This window comes from Stegodyphus dumicola, chromosome 7 (genome assembly GCF_044657685.1).
Source record: "Stegodyphus dumicola isolate Sdum_Otavi_A_Nest chromosome 7, ASM4465768v1".
In the NCBI taxonomy this organism is placed as follows: domain Eukaryota; kingdom Metazoa; phylum Arthropoda; class Arachnida; order Araneae; family Eresidae; genus Stegodyphus; species Stegodyphus dumicola.
The window spans coordinates 176,506,968-176,529,858 of record NC_140774.1 but is presented as its reverse complement, the minus strand read 5'-3'; the positions used below and the strand labels follow the sequence as shown (position 1 = coordinate 176,529,858).

At 32.1% G+C, this 22,891-nt stretch overlaps 1 protein-coding gene across 4 annotated transcripts in view; it reads right to left on the bottom strand.

The window, feature by feature from the left end:
- LOC118193555 (uncharacterized) overlaps positions 1-22,891 on the bottom strand; it is a 292,528-nt gene that overhangs the window by 44,170 nt on the left and 225,467 nt on the right. For 2 of the 4 annotated variants that reach the window (XM_085821089.1, XM_035364656.2), the window contains one exon: positions 6,443-6,537. The exons of 1 other annotated variant lie outside the window; for it this stretch is intronic. The gene's annotated coding sequence lies outside the window, so the exon portion shown is untranslated. Of the gene's footprint in view, positions 1-6,442; positions 6,538-6,658; positions 6,678-22,891 lie in introns of those variants that run through there. One more of the 4 variants, XM_035364655.2, reaches the window with a different exon arrangement.

Below are 22,891 nucleotides of genomic sequence, written 5' to 3'. Positions count from 1 at the left end.
TATAAATTTTTAAATTAATTTATTAATTTGAATTTCAATTATATATATATATATAATGTAGAATATATGTAGTATAATAGCATAAGTAACATAACATCGTTGTATATTTTTGTGTAAACGTACGCGTTTTCAGCTAACCATGCTGTTGGCTAAATGACTTTCGGCTAATGTCCGTGTCAGTGACATGTCTTGACGCACGGTACATCGCTGGTTCCTCCATATTTTTACCTGTTCCTGTACCTATGAATGCAAGCGTAGTCTAAACAATTAGTGATGTTAAGAGCCGTACCGATGGGCCCGGGTTCGAATCCCGGAGGCGGTATGGATATTTTTAAGCATATAATGCCTGTACAACAAGGGGGCACTCAAAAGGCAAGGCAAGCCGAAAGAACTCTCGAGTGCAGGTGGTAGAGGAAGAGGGGTGGGAACCCATCAAATCGTTCCCTCCTCCAGGGTATTATTCTCTGTCAACAACTGGGCCGGAGTTGCACAGTTAGTGCAGTGGACCGCTACAGTCAATGGTGAAATTCTGGTGTCTTTTTCACTTAACATCTCCACCTACGAATGCAAGCTTTGCTAAATTATGATTCTGGGTAAGCTGATTTCATTGAAACTCACGATGTTCTATTCAAGTTGAGTTTGGCTGAATGCGCACTTGAAGGTTATTGCATTAACGCACACTAAATGAACTTAAATTATCAGACCTACTTATCATGCTTACATATAAACTAGATAGTTTACAAGCATATAATCATGCTTACGTATCAGTATGATAGGTGTCTCAACACGAACTGAAGATATATATTTCTCACTCAGGATAAACTGAGATACGTCTTTATACAGTGTTATTAAGATTTCGGATACGATATGTTTCGAGAGATAAAGGAATTTGAAGAAAAACCTTCGACAGTATAGAAATAGAAGAATAATTTTCTTAAGGATAAAACACAAATTCACTTTTTAATCTCAGTCTCTGTTCCTCTGAAAGAGCACTTCTGAACAATCCGTTCACAAAAGCACCGTTACCGGTTTCATTATTAACTCAAATAAATGATCCCGAAAAATTTCCCTCTTCTAATTTCCGGCCCGAAATCGCACACTATTTATTTTACCCGACCTCATTAAAAAGCGAAGAAAATTTTTATGAAGTAATTGCTCGGAGAAAACTTTTCTGGGAAATATCTTTCATCCGCGCACGCGAAGAAGTAATTAAAATTCTACTCGTTGCTCGTCGAGTATATTAACTCGATGTGATGTACACGTTCGCGTTACTTGCCTTGCGTGGGAAACAAAAATTACCCGCTTACGTCAAAACCGTAAAAAAATTATCGCCTATAAAGGGTGTGATATACTGACCGGCAAATATTCGAACCATAATGGATGTTATTTAATGAAGAAAGCACAATACTAGCACTCCGGAATAAGTATCTTACTACTGGCGTAAAGCTAAGATCATTGTCAAACGCAGAAACCCAATTTTAGATTTCTTCTTTCTTCGTTTAATTAGATTCCAATGAAGGAGAATTTTTATTAATTGTAATATTACTGGACGACTTTTTGCGGATGCTTGAAAATTTTCACACTATAACAAATCCTTCAGGCAGATATTTCAGTTCAAAGGATTTTTAGTTTTCAAAATTACCACAATCGACTAATTATAAAACGTAGCATATTTGTTTTTGTTAAATATGCCTGTTAGAGCAAGAACTATTATAGAATCTGTTTCAGCTAACACTGCGCTCAGTTTTTATAAACATTACTAACTTCAGATACTTACACAAAATGCCTAATTACTAATGTCTTTATAATAGGAATAGTATATGATATAAAATGAATGAAAATATAGTAAGGACTGTTTAAAAAAATTTAAAATTAAAACTGTCATACGGATGGAATAAAAGTAACGCTGAAAATAAATGCTTAAATAACGCAGAAAAAGAAGGGCCTTTCATTTTTGTAACCACAAAAGAGAAAAGTAAAATGTATTTACATGTTCCCCTATTCGAATATTTTGAGATTATTATATGGTATTTTCTCCCTCCTTTCCCCGCATACCTTCGTGGTGTAACTCGACGCGTACTCGAGGTCCAGGCTTCGAACCCGGCGAAGGTACTGAACATTTTTTCACGTTTCTTGTTTTTTAGTCCAAAGAGGACATTTGCTCAGAAGAACAATTAATTTCGTTTTGGCATTTTGCGTTGATCCACTACAAGCGTTGTTTCACTTTTCATATTGTTGCCACGAAATATTATCGTGCTGTATTACATTACAGAAATTAAATAATGAAGAATCTGCATGAATGTATGCATGTTTCTTGCATTGTGATAAGACAACGGTAACTAGAGCCATCAAATGTTGAAAAACGTAATCCTCTTGCGAATATGGGCATTTGGAAGCCCGAATTTGGAATTTGTTTTATTATTGATTTTATATTTTGTAAAACTTTTAACGAATTTTTGATTAACAACCTCAAGGATTTCAAAGCAAGCAATGGCAAAGTTGTACAGAAAAATATTTTTATCTTCAGCGCGCGAGACTGTGTATCGAAAATTTGAAAGATATGCTCATTAAAAAATTATTTTGCGATACTGCTCTTAAACTGAATTTTATGGTTTAAGTGCGCAGAACATGATATTTAATAAATAAAGATAACACACAAAATGTTAAAAAACGCCCCTTTGGACGTAATTTAAAATTTGAAACATTTCAGATTAAAATTTTTAAATTTTTTTTCTCTAATATAATAACTCTACAAGTGGCGTCCGAACTAAAACGGTGGTGGCTGATAATTAGTCACACCTACATTTGGCGAATAAGTCCCCTAATGCCCAGTCGTCCTTTAAAAGGGGGAGTACACAATGTATTTTTTCCCTCCTTTCCGCATACCTTCCTAGTATAATTGGAAATATACTCGATGCTATTCGAGAGATTCAAGATTCGAGTATCGGGAAGAGCACACTACGTTTTTCATTGCTCCTGTCTCCCCCCCCCCAAACTGAAGCCTTTCAGATTTTATATTACGCCCACAGGGGTGTTTTATTTCATTTACAGGCACATACACGTTTCGAGAGAATTTGAGTTAAAATATTTAAAAACAGCATATCTTTAGAATTTCCGATACACAGTCTGGCGCGCTGGAAATAAAAATGTTGTTTATTTCCGTACAGTGTTGCCATTGCTCGCTTTGAAATCGTTGAGTTTGTTAATTACAAATTCTCGGAATTTTTACAGAATATGAACTAGATAATAGAACAAATTCCATATTCCAAATTCGGGCTTCAAGGTGCCCATATTCGGGTTGAGAACTACATTATTGAAAATTTGATGGCTCTAGGTACCGTTGTTTCTTCACAACGCGAGAAACATACATACATTCATGAAGATTCTTCATTATTTAATTTCTTATAATCTAATACAGGAGGGGTAATAATCTAATACAAAAATAATAATATATTAATTTTTAAGCTAGATGCACATATAGATGGTCATTTTATACTCTCACAAAATTTATACAATAAGCCAACACTTGAAATCCAGTTGAATGGTTTCAGAGATATCATGAACGTAAGCAGGAAAAGTGCAAGTTTGAGAAATTCTAATTTAAGAGTTATATAATTTTTTTCAAATCCTGCAAATATTTATTATTTTTTAATAAATAATATCATTACATTATGTTTACTACCTTGTACGAAGTAAAGGAAGTACTGTAATCGGGAAAAAATGAGGTATCATTTTTCAACAAAAATATCCATTTTGACAGTTTCCGAATCCATTTGAACCACGTTTGTGGGTGACATCTGTACGTAAGGACAGAATAAAGGACTTTGTTCCCTCCCAAATCGGAAAATAAATTGTGAAATGGATATGAAGTAAATCCAAAAGGGATATTTGTGTGTACGTTTGTATGAATGTATGCATCTTGCATAATTCAAAAAAGATTATCCGTAGAACGTTGAACTTTTGTATATGGGACTGCTATTACATCTAGCTGTGCACTTCCCTTCTTTATCGCAATCGGCAGAGCCAAACGCGCGTGTGTATGTAGAGAGAGACACACACACACACACGTCTTTCCTTACTCGCCTTAAAATTTCTACACAGCCTTCATCTTTGCAATTGTTGGTCGTAGTCATATTACCTCTAGGTACAGAAGTGTTTTAAATGACGAAATTATTCATGTTTTGAGCAATGTTAAAGGTTTAAAAAAACTTTCGACAAATAACAAAATCTAACTTTTAATGTGATCAGACGGTTCTTATATCTGGAAAAGTTTTATACTCGCTACGAAAAAATAAAATTAACAGAAATTTGATTCATGTACAAGAAAAACTGATCTGGATATTTAATTTCAAAATTTTCAATTTTTGATGTCGTTTTCAATTTTCTTTCAGGCAGTGCAGCAAAAGATAATTTAATAGGCTGTTCAAGGAAATCATGTGGCTTCCGTATCAGATTATATTTAATATTACTTAACAAATACAAAATTACATTTACAAGTTTGTAAGCATGTATAATTTATACATTTAAACAGTATTGCATACATAATCATTACTTTTATCTTAAGAGAGACAATGAAAAGTGCCGAATCGAAATTTTCATGAAATTTCGAGTTTAATTACAGTTCTAACAATGTTTATGTCATCAGAAGCACAGTAATTGGCCATTTTATGCAGATATTATGTTTACATAATTCATCAGAATTTTTGAAATTTTAATGGGCCAGTTCAGAGAAATTATACACGCAAACATTAAAATTGCATTTTTATGAAATCTTAAAACTAAAAAAATGAAATTTCTTCGAAATCCTGTAAAACACTCTACTTTATTAAAATTAATAAATATGTAGATAGATATTTTAATAAGTTAACTTTTCTATCATGTGTAATAATATATTTAGCTGAAATTGCACACATATGCATTTAACGAACAGTTCAGAAAATTTATTACGGGGAATTTGCTGAAATATAAATATTAACAAACCATAAGACCCTTCCAATGGCAAAAGGATAGAACTATTTTTTATTTACCTTAACTTACGTTTTTTCTAAAAAAAATTTTTACAGGAGATTTGTTTAAAAGTACTAGTAAGTAAGTAACACTTTTAAGTGATAGTAAAAAAATCACTTGAAATGTTTACTATAAAAATATGTAATGTTTTCTGCTAATTAAATGTATCTAAGCCTTTAAATTAAATTTATTATGATTGGGAGATGGCAACACTTGTCAGCCCACAGATAAATTTTCTGGTAGTGTAACATAATGGTACACGTGGTATGCAATAAATATTTCTAATACCAACATTTTGTATATTTATTTACTTGGTAAAATAACGCAAATATATACGTAAAGAGAGTTACAGCACAGTTCTGTAGGCTAGAAAATTAATACAGAAGTTTTAAACACATTCCATTGTTTACACTAACGGTATATATTATATATCGGATTCAGAAAATAAATACTGCACATAAGTCGAAGCTTGAAAAGCAAATTTTCTGCTAATAAGCTTGTTGATATCCGTTGAGTATCAAAATAAGGTGGTATGTTACATCTAAAAAAACACGCCAATTTCGAATTCAGAATTACATAAAATTCAACTTAACACGCAAGTTGATTCATAGGAAGAGCTTAGTGTTCGTCTTTCGCGAAACGAAAAACTGAATCTTGTTTAAATTTGAACAATTTTATTGATACCAAATAGGCCGCTAATAAGTAAAGTATTGTCATAAATTGAAAAACAGATTTTTTTCCCTACGTGGGAAGACAGAAATTCTGCCAAAAGCATGACATACGAATTGGTAAACTTAAAAAAACTGTTTCCATGCCTTAACGTCAAAATGTAAAATTAAATTTTGTGAAATTTTAATTAAAAAGTTATTCAACCACACTAATTTCTTAACATAGAAATATTCTATTCAATTCTAATTTCGTTACATTCGATTCTATAAATGGATTAGAAAATTTATAAACGGCTTTCAATTTATAACTAAGAAAAAAAATGCCTGTGTCTAAAATATTTAAAAAATTTTATTCAAGTCCTGACAGTTCAAATACTCAATGATTTATATTGAATTTAATATATTCACTCAAAATAATGAAAACCTATGACACTCGTACATAACAAGAAATATTAAATATTAATTTATAATCGAATAAAAATGTAACTTTTAACATTTTGTACTCAACGAATCAGGGGATAGAAACTTTCATCAGACGCTTTAGAGAAAAAAAGAAAGACAGAAAAATGATTTTCCAATATTTCATTTCGTGTTTTGAGATTAAAGTACTGAAGATTTAAAGATGAAACCGATCTGAGAACAACTTCTAGTGCGCCCAGTTAAAATGAGAGATAAAACATATGGCGAATGGAATAAACAAAGACAGAAAAAAGATAATCAAAACTTAAAACACGGAATCGATAAAAGTATTCGATTTTAGTACTAACCCTGAGATTCTGCTAAAAACAATCCAATTAATTTCGCAATCTTGGTTGGCAGTCAGGAGGAAAACAACTCAAACCGGATGCATCGATAATTGCAGCTGTAAGAGAAAGAACATTCGTTTTAAAAATTTGAAGTCAGAAGAGTATCGAATAACGCTTTCAAACAGTCATGTCAATAGAAAAGTTGCTTGTAAACGTATTTTCTAAATGACAATTTACCTATTAATCGTTTTTAGAAGTATTTTCTGATCTTTCTTTTCCCCAAATTGCTGTTATTATGAAGAATAAATGAGAAACATAATAATGTATGAGTTATTTGCAAAAGTAAACGATTATTATATAACTGAGGTACATAATATATGGTATTTAAAAGGTCTTGCATAAATTACAATACTAGTGTTAATGTTCATAAAAACTATGCCCATTCAATATATTATAGCATATTAAAAGGAATGGTAATTATAAATACTCTGTTATTGATATTTATGCAAGTAATTAGGAAATATATAAATTAAAAAAACAAAAATGATTTGTTTTACAAAGGCAAGAAATCTAAGAAAAAACAGAAGATTAAATAACTGTAAAAATGTTGCAAGTATGTTGCTATAGTCTCTAACTTTAGAAAAGGTACTTCAAAGTCATTTCTTTTTTCCAAGCTATGACTCAAACCATGGCAAAGACAGCTGCGAAAAAAAGGTCGAATCTTCTAATTTACTAAAATAATTCCCACGATGCAGTAATGATAATGCACGTTGTGATCGTAAATGATAAGGGGTCTCAATGGCTTTGATGTGCTTATTTTAAAGTACTAGACAATGGGTAAGTAGTAAACTATCATTCTAAAATTAAATCACACCAGAAATAATGTCTTTTAACTACGTTAATAATACAAACGTTTACATAATCACGCAAAAAAATTGAAGGGAGGCTGTCTGTTACATTTCCAAACGGCCCCTAGGTTTAGATACATAAGACTAGTTCCTAAGATTTTTAAATATTTTGTACATAACTGATCAATTTTTTTTATTTGACAGGCACCGTTGAAGAATCGCTCTACTATAATCTGGTAAAGACACAGCGAAATTTGACATAAGAGATATATTATTGGCAACAGTAGAAGAAGTTGAAGCACCTTGATTTATTTGAAAACTAATAGCTTCAGTCGATTTTAGTTTCTTCTTCTTATATTCATAGCATCGCTTGTTGCGTTCTTTGATTTTTACAGCTAAACGTTCTTTATTATCTTCTTTCAATAAATTTTCTTTAATTTTTCTGTTTGTCTCTTGCGTTGTATTCTTAGTGAATCTTTATGTTTCAGCATTTATATATTGCACAAACCAAATCAGTACTTCGCTCGCACAACCGCTCGTCGTCTGTTCTAAACTAACTCGCGTGCGCGCGTCATCAAAATACTGCGCATTTTTGCCTACCTTTAAGACCCCACAGTAGTTCAATAACAATTGCAGTTTCCAAAATTGTTCTTAAGTTTTGTATTGGTATTTTTTAGATACCAAATAAGCCATATACGAAAGCTATAGCTTTTGGGGTTATTGAGACATAAGCATTCTACTACGACATATTTTGCTTCTTAAAAAATTGTTTGTCCCTGAGACCGTCATTGAAGAACATAGTCCTATATTAAAAATTAGACAATAAATTATATGCTATATCAAGCACCTATATTAGTTTCAAAAATAAAGAAAAATATCTGATGCGGACATATCCGTACGTACATTACTTCCTTGCAAGGCCTTTTAAATTGTACACATTTTTTGCTGTATTTCATTAAAACTTATTTCCTATAATTTCATTAGATATATTTTTTTCATTCAATTAATTCAGTTCTCACTTCGCGCAAAGCAAAAATACATAAAAACTAAAAACATCTTCACTAAAAATTGTAAAATACAGAAAACGGAAAATCCCAAATACAGTTAAAACAGTTAAAAAAATTAGAGTTTCTACACAAGAACAAGAAATTCAGCCAGCTGGCAAGAAGGCAGATTTTTCGTTACACAGAACTGAAAGTTTACTTTTGGTCCCACTCGGCAGAAAGACACTGAAGTTGGTGCAGAAACTGAATTCACTAAGAATTTCAAATCTAAAGTACTGGAGACTTCATTAGGCTTATTACTATTTAAACAACTTTTAAATTGTAAAGGGAGGTGCACAACTACATGTTACAGCAATGACGCATACAAAATTTCTGAGAAACGCACACAAAATTTCCGAGATTACTCATTTTTGAGTTATGGGAGATACATACGCACGTTGCTACGTCCATACTCATTTTTCAGTTATGGGAGATACATACGCACGTTGGTACGTCCAGACGTAAAAAAAATTCTCTTCTGAATCCATTTTACAATTCGTTTTGGGAAAAAGAGTCCTTTGTTATGTCCGTACGTAGAGATGTCACGTAAAAACATAGTTGAAATGGATTCCAGAGCGGTCAAAATGTACATTTTTGTTGCACTATGATAGCCGAAATGTTTCGCAATTACAGTACTTCTGACTAAGTACATAGTTATCAAATCGCTCTAGCTGCAAAGCACTTTTATAATTTTACACACGATGTTCTTTTATAATTAAAAAGATAAATTAAACATATCCCAAAATTTAAACATCCATTCTTAGACTCAGCAATTTGTGAAGAAAGCTAAATTAAATATCTAACGCAAAATTCTCAACAGACCTTTAGAATTTGCAGTCTGCCATGCAACCTGGGTAATTAATACTGCGATAGTGTTCCACAATTTAATAAATATAACGACAAGCGAATATTGAACAGATTATAAAAATTTCTAACATCTGTAAAGAATCATTTGCGGTTTTACAGCTGAGGATGGTGGTTCGGTAAAATTATCGAAACTAGTCCTGTGAAAATTTCGAAAATATAACGCTGATTTTGTTGTTTGACTTCTGAATTAGTAATTGTTCGGCGTGTTATTGTGTCTTAATCTGTAAAGAAATTAAGTCTTTCAATCCACGACCTTGCTAAGAAATATACGGCTAAAATTTGAAGAATAAATTAAAGATTTTATGCCCAGGAAATGGCAACAGCTCTTAAGAGTCGGAAACCTGTGAGACCGTGTGGATGATTAATGGTAAGATAAAGTTACATCACGCAGCGTAATGTGAAGTGAAAATGTAGCATAGAAAGATCAGACAATAGGCGTTTTTAATACCAATAAATTAACTATTCGAAAATGAAAACTGATTTTAATACTGAAATCTAAACTCGATGAATAAATTACAGCTGTTCAACATTTTGTTTTCATAAGCAAAAGAGGGGAATGGTAAAGTAAATGAAACAATGCTAAGAAAACGGCATTTATTTACTTTCAAAGCTCGTTATCTCGTTACATTATCGCTTCAATGCAGCTAAATATATATTATCTGCATCATTTGCATATGTACGAAAACATTTAAATAACAGCATGGAAGACAAACAAACGGTTAAGAAAATACGCTTTTATAACAAGTGGCTCTGAAAGGGTCAAGAAACTTCTCGAAGCAAACATTTCCGCGCTCAAAAATTGCTGTGATTCGCTTAGGTGTAAGGAATGGTCTTCACACAGCTAATGTACCGGTTGGCAGCTTCAGCATCTATGGGTAATAATTGGTACTTAGAAAAAAATGGGTATTCCTTATAGGATTGTATTATTGTTTCATGTTTACTTACTTTACAAATTGTGTTTTCATTGCTATTAGATTGTGCAAAACACTTTTTTCTTTCGAGTTTCTTAATGAAAACAGGCGAAATAGGTAACAGACATCAACCTTCAATCTATATTATTTAATATTGAAGACTATGCATATATATATATGTGTGTGTGTGTGTGTGTGTGTGATCCGGAGGTAGAAGAACTGAAATGAAGTAAGTGACTTGAATGTGACAGAAAAGCAGAAATTTGCTATCCTCAACAAGACGAGAACACGTCAAACAAATGGGTTACTTATTTGGCTTTTAAAGGTACGGATCGGATGTAGCAATTATTTTCTAAATCATATATACCATGACCAGTCTTAATGCGGCGTTTGTTTTCACAACCGTTGGTCTTCTTATACTTCTAATTACCAAAAAAAAAAAAAAAAAAAAAAAAAAAGCTTTTTGATTTTATATTACGCCCAGAGGGGCGTTTTCTTCATTTATGCACACATACACGTTTGGAGAGCATTTGGGCTAACGCCCATTGGGCTAAAAGTATCTAAAAACAGTATATCAATAGCATTTGTCTCGCGGGCTGGAGATAAAAAATATTTTATTCCCTGCAGTGCCGCTGCTGGATTTGAAATTGTTCAGTTTTTTAATAAATTTCGTTAAATTTTTACAATATACGAAATAGAAAATAAAACAAATTCTACATTCGGGCTTCTAGGTGCCTACATTCGGGTGGAGGATTATGTTACTCAAAATTTGATGACTCTAGGAACCGTAGCTTTTTCACGATGCAAGAAACATACCTACGTTCATGTATATTCTTCATCATTTAGTTTCTTGAAATAAAATAAAAGGCGATAATATTTGGTGGCAACAGTTTGAAAAGTGATTCGGATATTTAAAGTGATTAATCTTACGATCTCTATAATTATCTTTATCACACTTATTATTAAAAATAAAATATATTGACCGTCCAATAAGAATTAACACAGATACTTAATTCCAAATTTGAGTATTTTCTGTTATCTTCTATAGCTTTCCTTCTAGGGTCGAGAAAAAATAAACTAGAATAACTTGAGATTGATTTTTCGAGCTTTAATGTTAGTTATGGACATTCTTTTATGATTTAGCGATTCTCTAACTTATAATTTTGTTATATACGGTGATGCCTAAATAATTATTTACACAAGTAATTTCTAAGTTTTCAAATGCTAAAAAACATGTTATTAATATTCATGTGAAAATTTATTATTATAGAATCATATTATAAAAACCATACAGAAATTTATTAAAATAGAAATATGTTTCGCTTTAAATTTAGGCAAATAATATTGCGAATTGGGTAAGTTCTATACTCCATAGCAAAGATTATCACTTAATCTATTAAACCTTCAGAAACTCTTATAATAACATCTTATAACCCAATTTCATATTTTTTTTTTTTTTTTTGTAAGCACAAATGCAAACATTTCGCTTTTAAATTTAAGTACGACCCCTGTAAAAATCTCTCAAATTTTAAAATTAATTATATTGGTGAATTTTCGTCGTACGGAAGAAAACGTTTTGTGTTTTATTTTTTAAAATGAATATAATTTTTACTAAACATAACTATAGAGATCGGGGCATATAAAAAGTTGCATTTCGAAAGTTTTATGAAATTAATTTTAAAAATAAAAAATGCCAAAGAATATTTTTTAAAAATTGTTTGTGACATTTAAAAAATATTTGTAACTAGAAGTATATGCTTAAAACCAACGGTTCGGGAAATAAAGATCACATAACCTTTTTTGTGAACATGGTGTTGTAATAAATTGTTTCAAGTCTTACAGTTAAAGTTGTTATGTATTAAAATCAATTCACTGATCTCTGCAACTACGATATTAATATACAGTTTGATATTACTAGTCATAATAATGGCTGCCTTGGTTTGATTATAAACAAAGATTTGCCTTACAGTGATGCATTATTAGTACGACAAACTAGCGATTAAAATGCGATATTCAAAATTCTTGTGTAAATATTATTAGCATCTGTATAATAAATATAATGTATAAAAAAGAAGTTTCTAAATGCTAAATACTTTGGCTACAGAATGCGTTATAAAATAAATATTAATAAATCTTTCTCCTGTCAGAAAATAACAAAATGCTTAATTTTAGATAGCTAAGTAAAATATATTTTAAAGTAATTTTTAAATAAAATACAAAGAATATTTTTAAATTACACGGCTTTTAACCAAATGTTCTAAATATTTAGTTATTATAGTATTCTTAAAATCAAATAAACAAAAAAAAAAAAAAAAAAAAAAAAAAAAAAAAAAAAAAAAAATTCGAGGGATGCTTGAGTTCGGGAATTTTAAAATAAAAATAGTCAAATAAAAATTTAAATAAATTGAACGCAATATTTTTTTTTATGTAAGTAGACCATCACTTCCCTTTTTCTTGAAGATTTATTTATGTTCTATTACAATTCATATATGAATCTTTAAGAAAGAAAAAATATTACTTCTAATCAGAGTGAAGATGAAACATGGATGACGTCATCCCCTCGTTCCCAAAGCCTTCCAATCTATCCGATGGCGTACACTTACATTTCATTCATTCAAATTTCTCTTTGATCTCGAAATCCAATTTCATCATTTCTTTAAAATCACAGAGCTGCTAATAGTAAAGAGTAAAAACTTTTTATTTACAAATCGACTTTAGTTAGCAAATGCATGACAGCTAACAAAATCAAACGCTCTCTGAAAATTCGCTACAATTATTCCAAAAATTCCAAAACACTGTCGTTTGGAAGATCACCTTTTGTTCTACCCAAACGGTGTAAAGATCGAAATTTTGCGATTTTTAGTTCGATCGTCAAATAAGGATATGCCAGAAAATTCAACATTCATTAAAATAAAATTATGCAAAATTTTAAAACCATTCTTACAGAATAGTGTGTTGTCATAGCAAATACGTACATATCAAAGTTTTTAAGAAAATCGGGTCAGTAGATAGGGATAAAAATTAATTTCAGGACTTGACTCAAACGAACAGGGAAGGTACATTAAATTGCAACCATATATTAAGCTAAATAATATTTCAACAAGTAAAATGGAATTCCGAATGAAAGAAAATGCTGAATGGAATTCTTAACAAGCTTTTTAAGAATTAAGAGAGTTTTTTCAAACCCTTAATAGTTTTAGTTAAGGAATTAAAAATAGTACAGTAGAATTGTCTATCGAAGCAGAAGATCATCATTCGAAAAAATAACACTTCACTTTCTCTAAAGCGCTCACGAGTTAGCGCATTTATGGCGCCAGGTACTTCAGCGCGTCTGAAAGGCAAACGAAAGTGATCCCAATCAACCATCACTTCATCATTCAGATTGAAACCAGACGAAGCACGCGTTACAAAGAAAAGCCTTCTTCAGAATCTTTCCACGAAGAACAATGGCAGCATTTTTAACGATGATTCAGCAAAAAAATGAATAAAAAGATGTAGTAAAAAACCGCAGGAATTTTTTTCCATTCCATCTTTCAAGAGCATTCGCTTTTTGCGAAAAATGTGTGGAAGGTTAGAGAACATTGACCTCGGTGTGAAGCTAATAATTCTAAGCTGTTTAAATTATTACCATAATATATAATGAAGAGCAATACTGAACTAAAAAAAAATCATATTTCAGAGGTTGAGGCTATTTAATACACCAGAATGGCGCCCAACGGGGTGTACTGGTTAGTGACTCTCACTGTCGTACCCAAGTGCTCGGGTTCGAATCCCCAAAAGAATGCACGGATGTTTGTAAACGTTTACTTACTTACTTACAACCAGCTGTACCGCCTGCTATATTACTATTAGCACTTGTACTCAAATGGTGGAATTTAGAAAGTTACTTCGCAAGATAGATATTTGTGACCTGTGGTTATTAAAGAGACCATGGAAAGATTTTGACTGCGCTGGATGAGGATTTCAGCAATATTTTATGCATTAAGATTCTGAGTTTAGTGGTAACTTGGATATAAGAAATTATTTAGATGCACTATACTGAGCAATATCAACTGGGTATATTAATGTAGATCATATGTGCTGTTCACATATTTGCAGAGTTCCTGTGTAATATTTGCTTGCCACATTCATAGTAATCACTTGTGTTATTCTCTTATTTACCGTTATCTTACAATTCACTTATGTATAGTCTGCCTGATAACTGAGGGTGACGCCGAGAAATACAAATCAGTGTGTAGAGTTGAAAATTTATGTGTTCATTGAAAAACACGTGCGGTTTACGTATACACAGAGCATCATTTTAAATCTGCTTGACATTTTGTACTGGTTATTGGTTCAAACACTTGAAGATTGGACAAGAAGTAAATATATACTGCCTGTGCTGCATGACGGCGCTCAAAATATGCTGCAAACCGAAAGTCCTCTGAAGAGGTTGATGGCAAAGAAGGACGTGTGGGTGGCCCTCGGACTCCTTCCTCCCCCCCCGGCGTCTCTCGCTCAAAACTGGGGGCGGAACTGAGAGACCTGTCTATCACCTATATGGTGCTCAAGGCTCATTCCGACGACAAGAGCCTTTGATGCCTTGCCAAGATGAATGTTGCGGGCTTGTGCTGACCATTGTCAGGCAAGTGAGATTGACAACAACAACATTATACTACATTAATCCATTTCACATTTCTGACTATTTTTGAATTTTTTTTAAAGCGTTTGAGATGGGGCGGAAGGAATTGATATCTGAAGAGTTCAGATTGCATTCTAACACCTTAAAGAAGAGTTTATTTAAAAGAATCTTAAAACCCATAAAATATACAAAATTAACAAATATTAAAATCATATAAATATTTCGCAATTTTTAACTAAAAATACCATTTAGCATAATCAACTTATCTCTTATTAAATAATGAAGAATCTGTATGTATGTATGTATGCAATATGTATGTATGTATGCATGTATGCATGCATGCATGCATATATGTATGTTACTCGCCTTATGCAAAAACGGAAGCACCTTAAACAACCAAATTTTGAACATATGTAGGTCTTCGCCCAACCATGTTTGAGCAAAACTGATAAAATTTCGATGAAAAAACTCGACGATTTAAAAGCAATGTGTTGCCACTTGGCAGAGCATTTCAAACAAATGTATTGCTAATACCCGAAAACAAATACTATGTTGTATTACCATTCGGCAAAACGTAATATACTTATTTTTTCTTTGAAATATCATTCCTCAATTATTGATTAATAACAGAAGGATTTTAAAGTAATAAACGAAGTTCTTTACCATTACTGTTATTAGTTAGTAGCTGATCCCCTAAAATGACACTAAGCTGAACTCATGAAAATCATTATATAAATATATTATATGTTGTTCCTCATGGTTTTATTCAGAAATCAGTTGATTTATATCAGGCCACTCGCCAAAAACAAAACATTAAATTAAAAATTATATGTTAAAATATTAAAAACAGTTAAAAATTACAACAGTAAAATTCAAATATTTACAATACCAAAAATATACATAACTCATATACATAATTCAGTATAGTAATATTCATATAATAATTCAGTACAGTAGAAGAAAAGATGAAGGAAACTATTTTCTAGAAAATTAGAAGTGAAATTTAGAAAAGTGTGCTACTGCGGTAAAAGTTGGCAATTAAGAAAGAATTTTAGACAGCTAATACGCACTAGCGTGGAAATATAATTGGAATGAATGAAGATATAATAGTGTAAATTAAAAAACAAAACAGTAAAATAAATACACACACACAAGAATCGTGTTAGCTTCGGCTGAATCTCTTTATAGTTAGTCATTAATTAGTTTTTATGTCTTACATTTTGTTTTTAAGTTCAAGTGGAGGCTTACTGAGAAAGGGGCCAACTGTAAAATCTTTATTTTGAGCAAATAAAGGGTAATTAACCCTTTTTGAGTTTAAGCAATTATTCGCTTAGTAGTCCACTAGGTTCCTCGACAGATAAGAGGGATGATCACTACAGTACATTTATTTATTATAATAACTATTATTATCATTGGCCATACAAGCGCTTAATAAACTAAATATTTAGTGCTGAATAAAATTAAAATTAAAGCTAATTTCATATTTAAAAGCGTTTCATATTTAAAAGCGTTTTCATATTTATTTCGTTTTCGAACAAACAGAAAAATATCAAAATATTAAGAATATATATTATCATTGGTACAAAATTATACAAAGAAATACACACACATATATATGCATACATATAGATACACGTATATATAGTACATCACTTTGGAAACAATAAGACACAAATTTAAAATATTTCTCAAACATAATTAAAAATATTATACAAATAAAGAACTTGAACGTAATGGTTACCAGAAATAAACATACACTGCGATAAATATTTGCCTATTTTTGTACTATTACCTTGGGCATAATCATTTATTTACTACTAAGCTGCGAAAAATTATTTTTCGCGATATAAATAAAAATGAGACAAACTTTTTAGATAATAAATCAACGCGAAACAATTTAACTAGGAAATAATATTAAACAGCACAAGCAATAAAAATACATATGCTGAAAACATCTGTCACAAGTAAGTTATTTACTTCATAGAAGTCTTTAAAATCACAAAAAGAACATATTTTTGTATATTCTTTTCTACTACCGTTAGCAGAACAATAACAGCTTTGTAGACATTTTCCTTTGATATTGTTTTCGAGAAATTTTAACAATTCTTTTTACGAACAATTCGTAATAATTTTAACAAATGTGATCTTCTAGTATTGTAGCTTTCGCTCTAAAATATGGATGTATTTATTGCAAATAAAATATTACAATTTTATTTGCAATAAATACACATTGATTTACAACAATTAAATGCACATTGATATCACTGTGTGTTTCTCATGTTTTTAACATAATAGCATGAGAAGTGTCGAGGATTGCAGCACTCTTAAATTTTGAACAGCACAAAAAGCTAAATAAAATGGTTCAAAATTGTCTCCTGAAAACAAATTATGTTGTAATTAAACGTAAGAAATACATGCAGAAAATTTTAAAACGAAAAAAAAAAAAAAAAAAAAAAAAAAAAAAAAACAGTTTTGGGGAAATACATTGAGGTGACAAAAGTCATATGGGATAGCAATATGAAAACAGATGGCAGTAGTATCGCGTACAAAATGTATAAATGGGGAGTGCATTGACATGACTTATCTTCAAGTTATTCATGTGACAAAGATTTCTAACATCACTATGGCCGCATGGCGGGAATTAACAGATTTCGAACGCGGAATCGTAGTTGAAGCTACACGCATGGAACATTCAATTTCGGAAATCCTTAGGGAATTCAACATTCCGAGATCCAAAGTACCAAAAGTGTGCCGAGAATACCTAATTTAGGCATAACCTTCCACCATGGACAACGCAGTGGCCAACGGCCTGCACTTAATGATCGAGATCGGCGATGCGTGCGTAAAATTTCAGTGTTAACAGACTAGCAACGCTGAGTGACATAAGTGCAGAAATTAACGTGGGACGTACGACGGACGTGTCTTGTATGATAGTGCGACGAAATTTGGTTTTAAATGGCCTATGGGAGAAGAAGACCGAGTTGAGTGCCTTTACTAACAGAACGACATGGCCAGCAGTACCTCTCGTGGGCTCGTGACCATATCGGTTGGACCCTAGACGACTGGAAAACGCGGCTTGGTCAGATGAGCCTCGATTTCAGTTGCTAAAAGCTGATGGTAGGGCTTAACTGCACCCATTCATGACTTCATGTAACCAAGAAACGAAGGAATTTCTATGGATGAGAATTTGCCATGTCACCGGGCCACAGCTGTTCCGTGATTGGTTTGAAGAAAATTCTGGACAATTCCAGCGAAAGATCTGGCGACCTAAATCGCTGGACATGAGTCCCATGGAACATTTATGGGACATAATCGAGAGGTCAGTTCGTGAACAAAATCCTGCACCGGCAACACTTTCGCACTTATGGACGTCTATAGAGTTTGATGTTTGTACTGCAACATGGCTCAGTATTTCTGCAGGGAACTCCCAACGACTTATTGAGCACGTGTCTTGTCGACTTGCTGCGCTTTGAAAAGGGAGGTCCGACACTACATTAGGAGGTATCCCATGACTTTTGTCACTTCAGTATAAAGCAAAATGCTGTAATAAATTGACTGAGTAAATACAACTTTGGACATGACAAAAAATCATAAAACATATATGCGTAAAAATTACAGTAGCAATAAACAAAAAATTGTGGATGGGAAAATATGTCATTTTACATTTCACATCTTAAAAAGTAGACAGCCTTCCCCCCCAATAAAAATGGTTAAAAATTTAATTTGTAAACATGAGTGAAATGATTTTTTTTTAAATTTTAAAACCAAATATTGAGACATTTGTCAATTTATTGACTAAATACGCATAACGGATGTTGAATAATTTTCTGTTTTGCATATGACACTGACTAAGGCCGGGGCAAAAGTGAGGCGCGTGCAGCATTAGCCTCAGGTGAATACCTACCAGGGTCATCAAACTATTTATAAACAATAAACAGCATCTTAATTAAATATGAATTACTTTACATATTAAAATGCAGAAATTAATCTTTAATTTCATAGTTTGGTTATTTGAATACGACAAAGCAGATGAGAGTTCTATGCCTAAGAGAAGGAATGTCTTCGTGGAGGATTTCCTATAGGAAACAAGGAACTGCTCGCATTTACGTTACAAATGGGGAAAATCACAAACAAACAAAAAAAAAAAAAGTTTTTAGCTGGGCCTTTTGACTGGGTTTATACCCTGGTCATTTGTGTGCAATAATTATTTCTGAATCGCAAACGAAATTAAGAGGTAGTTTTTGTTACAAACATCCTCCTCGAATAACGAATAATAATGGATTAACATTATTAATTCGGCCGTTGTAAATGACTTAACATAGCCGAATTAATAATATTAATCCACTCTTAGAAATGCTGCAACAATTTTTACTGTATAGTAACAAGATTTTCTCTGAAGGCCATTTTACAGTCTCTTAAGTCCTTTTTAATTTTCATCTCGGGGCGTTTTCCATCAGAACTGCGACGCTAGCTTAGATCTATGCCTCTGTAAGCTTTTCTTTAATTAAATAAACCTAATTCTAAATTTTTCAGTTTTCCAGTGAAATGCTTCAAAGTTGCAGAGGCAGCGTCTGCTGATAAGAAAGTAAATGGTACGTGCTATTTCAGAAAGTTTACTGCTCCTCTAGTAATTAAAATTAGAATTATTACCTAAAAAAATAACACGAAAGTTTCAATTATATTATAGCGCTCTGTATTTTAATGCGAAAAGACATACAGTTTATGCATAATACTTGCAGGAAATAATCACATTCCCTTTACTGGGGAAAGATCCGCGTTGTCGCCATTTAAACAGAGGAAAACGTAAAAAATAACTATAACTGTATTTCCTCGTGCGTGCTCTTGTATTGTAACTGGTTAACACCTACATTTCAAGATTCAAGATTCGTGATAGCTGGATGTCCTTCGTGATGTCACAGTTGTTTTTTAACGTTTCATTCTCCAAGGAGCTTAACAGTCTGTATAATAAAAAATGTTAGTTATGCAAACGCAACGAAGTACTTCTGAAAGAAATATTCAGAAACACTCATGGAGAAATAATAATCCGTTTTAAAAGGTTGCAAGATTCTAGCTAAATTAACTTTACTTTGCTAGCTAGATCTTTACTTTAACTGCAAAGCGATTATTCGCTAGTGCAAACTGTATCAATGACAACAAGTAAGAAGGGTGAAAAAAAACCTATTTATTCAATTCAAGAAAGAATTTAAAAACGGCATTCTTGGTGCTTACAAACTTAGCCAATACTTTTGGCTGTAACTTAAAACAGAAATATAAAATTAAATCTAAATAATCAGCCAAAGCTGCACATAGATAATTAACGCGAGTTGGCTCTTAGTCCTATCACCGACGTGCACAAACCGGCAATTAATATATGCACGGCCGTAAAACAGCATGCTTAAATCGGGGAAACAACATAACGTGGCCGAACGCCAAAACACGCTCTGTCTGAAGAAACTCAGATATCAGCTTAAATGGTACCTTTCTACCCTACTTTGCATAACATCCGAAACTTGAAAATCATTCTGGCAGGAGATGAAAATGAGGGAAGACATAAAAGATAACTGAATAAAACTAATTAAGTTAAAACTAAATAATTATTTACAAGGTGATTTGAAGTATCATGTCTGCAGTAAAATAATAAACATTTTTGATAAATTGTAGACAAATATGAATTACTTCTACGACGCCGTCCTTTAAAAAGTACAAAAAAGGTTCGTTAAATTCTAGTAGTCTTCATTCTAGTCTTCCTATCTTTTTGCTATTACCAATAAGATTAGAAATTACACAATAACTGTGAAAGGGGGGACTTATCGTTCCGTTACCCTTCATACGAGGTAACGGTGGCTGCCTACTAGGTGCCTCTACAATAAAATGGCCACCACTTCCGGCCTTAGGAGTGGCCAATGTCCAAAAAAGAGAAAATAGTGCCTGCTGACCTGGGAAAAATATATATGACTGTTGCTACGTTCCTTTTTTCCTAATTCTTAGATTTTGGTAACACGGGCTTAACATAACGCCATCAGCGTTATCATATATTCGACATCAATATTTTTCCGTTTTCTAAGATATAATTTTCTTTAATATAGACAGCTCTATCCACTTTAAAAACGACGAGAAAATACCAGATTATAGAAATGATCTTCAGGAAAGTAATATCGTAAACAGGATTGATGTCATTCTTCTTTATTCTATTTTCATCCAAAATCGATTTAGAAGTACCATATTGGAGAGTATGGAATGGTATATAAATGTCGACATACAATTTTCTTGATACTTCATTTCTTCTCAACTTTTTAAATATCCGGCTATGAAGCACTAGAGCCCCAGCCACATTTTCAAAACCTTTTTTTCATATATTTTACATGCAATAAAGTTTGTCGAATTTATGCCCTCAGGTGATTTTTGTAAACGATCAATTTTCAGCAACAAATATACCATCCGATGCTTGATAGCGTGTTTTCTTCTGTATTCCGTTTAGATATTTCTTTTCGTCTTTGGTCATTGAGTTTACCTATTATTCAGTTTTCGTGAAGAATCTGATGGCAAGAACCATGAAGTATTGTGAATGTTACTTACTCAATATGAGAGAAAGAAGTGATTCAAATGATGCAGTATACTAGATTATTAGTGCCAGGTGGTATGTTGTGACATTCAATTATGAGACATATAAAGTATTCAGTAAATTTTATATTATGCTAGTATAAAGGGAAAATTGGTAAATTAAAATACACAATAGCTCTTCGTTTATTAATTTAATTATTTATTAGCCCAAAGGGAAAATTTGCCCAAAAGGGCTATTAATTTCGTTTTGGAATTTTGCGTTGGTTCATTATAAAAGTCTGAATCCCTTTTCAAATTGTTGCCACCAAATATTATCGACCAGTATTATATTTAAAGAAATTAAATAATGAAGAATCTGCATGAATGCATGTTATGTTTCTCGCATTGTGAAACAACAACGGTACCTAGAGCCATCAAATTTTAAATAAGGTAATCTTCCACACGAATATGAGCACCTGGAAGCACTAATTTGAAATTTGTTTTTTGTGTATTTCATATTTCTTTAACGAATTATCTATTAACAAGCGCAATAATTTCAAAGCGAGAGATGGCAACACTGTACGAAAGAAAAACATTTTTATCTCCAGCGGGCGAGACTGTTTATCGGAAATTTTAAAGGTATGCTGTTTTTAAATATTTTTAGAGAGACATATTAGCCCAAATGTTCTCGAAACGTTTATGTGTGTGTAAATGAAAAATGCGCCCCTTTGGGCTTAATATAAAATCTGAAAGCCTTCAAAAACAAATATTTTTTAATAAATCGTACTGATATAGAACTTTCGAAATCATTTGTAAGTACGGAACGATCTAAGTTGGGTCTTGTAAACACGGACGTGTTGAATAATAGTAGCCGAAGAAAACTTACAAGCCAAATTAATTAATACTTGGATTAACTTCTATGCAATAATGGTGAAAATTTTGAATTTTTCTGAGAATTACCAGAATGATATGGAACAAGAAAAGAGCAAATGTGGTTGGAAAAATGGCTCCATTCGATGCTCGATGCAGAGTTGTCATAGATCTTTCAGTTATGAAATGGCGTAATGTCGCGACGTTAAAAAGAATTGCGCCAATAATATAACTCAGTTGATTTTCATAGCATTGTGGAAAAAAATAAAAACAAACAGTTGAATCTTTCAGTCTACTTCGTGAAATCTATTAGGCACAGATAATAATTGTTTTAGGGTGTTGAAAATACATAAAAATAATGCCAGTTCACATTGCAGTCGTTGTAAGCGCAACAACTTCCGATGCAGGATTTCAAAATAAGGAACTGACTTTCACGGAAATCAAGCAGGTATATAATGTATTCAGTTAAGGCACTCAGGTGTTTATTAGTGTATCCAGCTACGAAAAGACACAGATTTGGATACTAACAATGGAATGCCCTCGCTAGACAACAAGAAATGTTCCGCTAGGTTTTTCATTTGCTTACATACACCTATAAAAATGCTAAGGAATAGTAAAAAGTTCGCAATTAAATATACAGAGAACATGAAGAATAGGGAATAAAAGAAATTAATGCGTTGCAAACTCACCAGTGCAAAAATGCGTATAGGTATAACAATGCAACTTACCAAAAATAAAAGAAGAAACTAAAAATCCTCATTTCTCAAGCA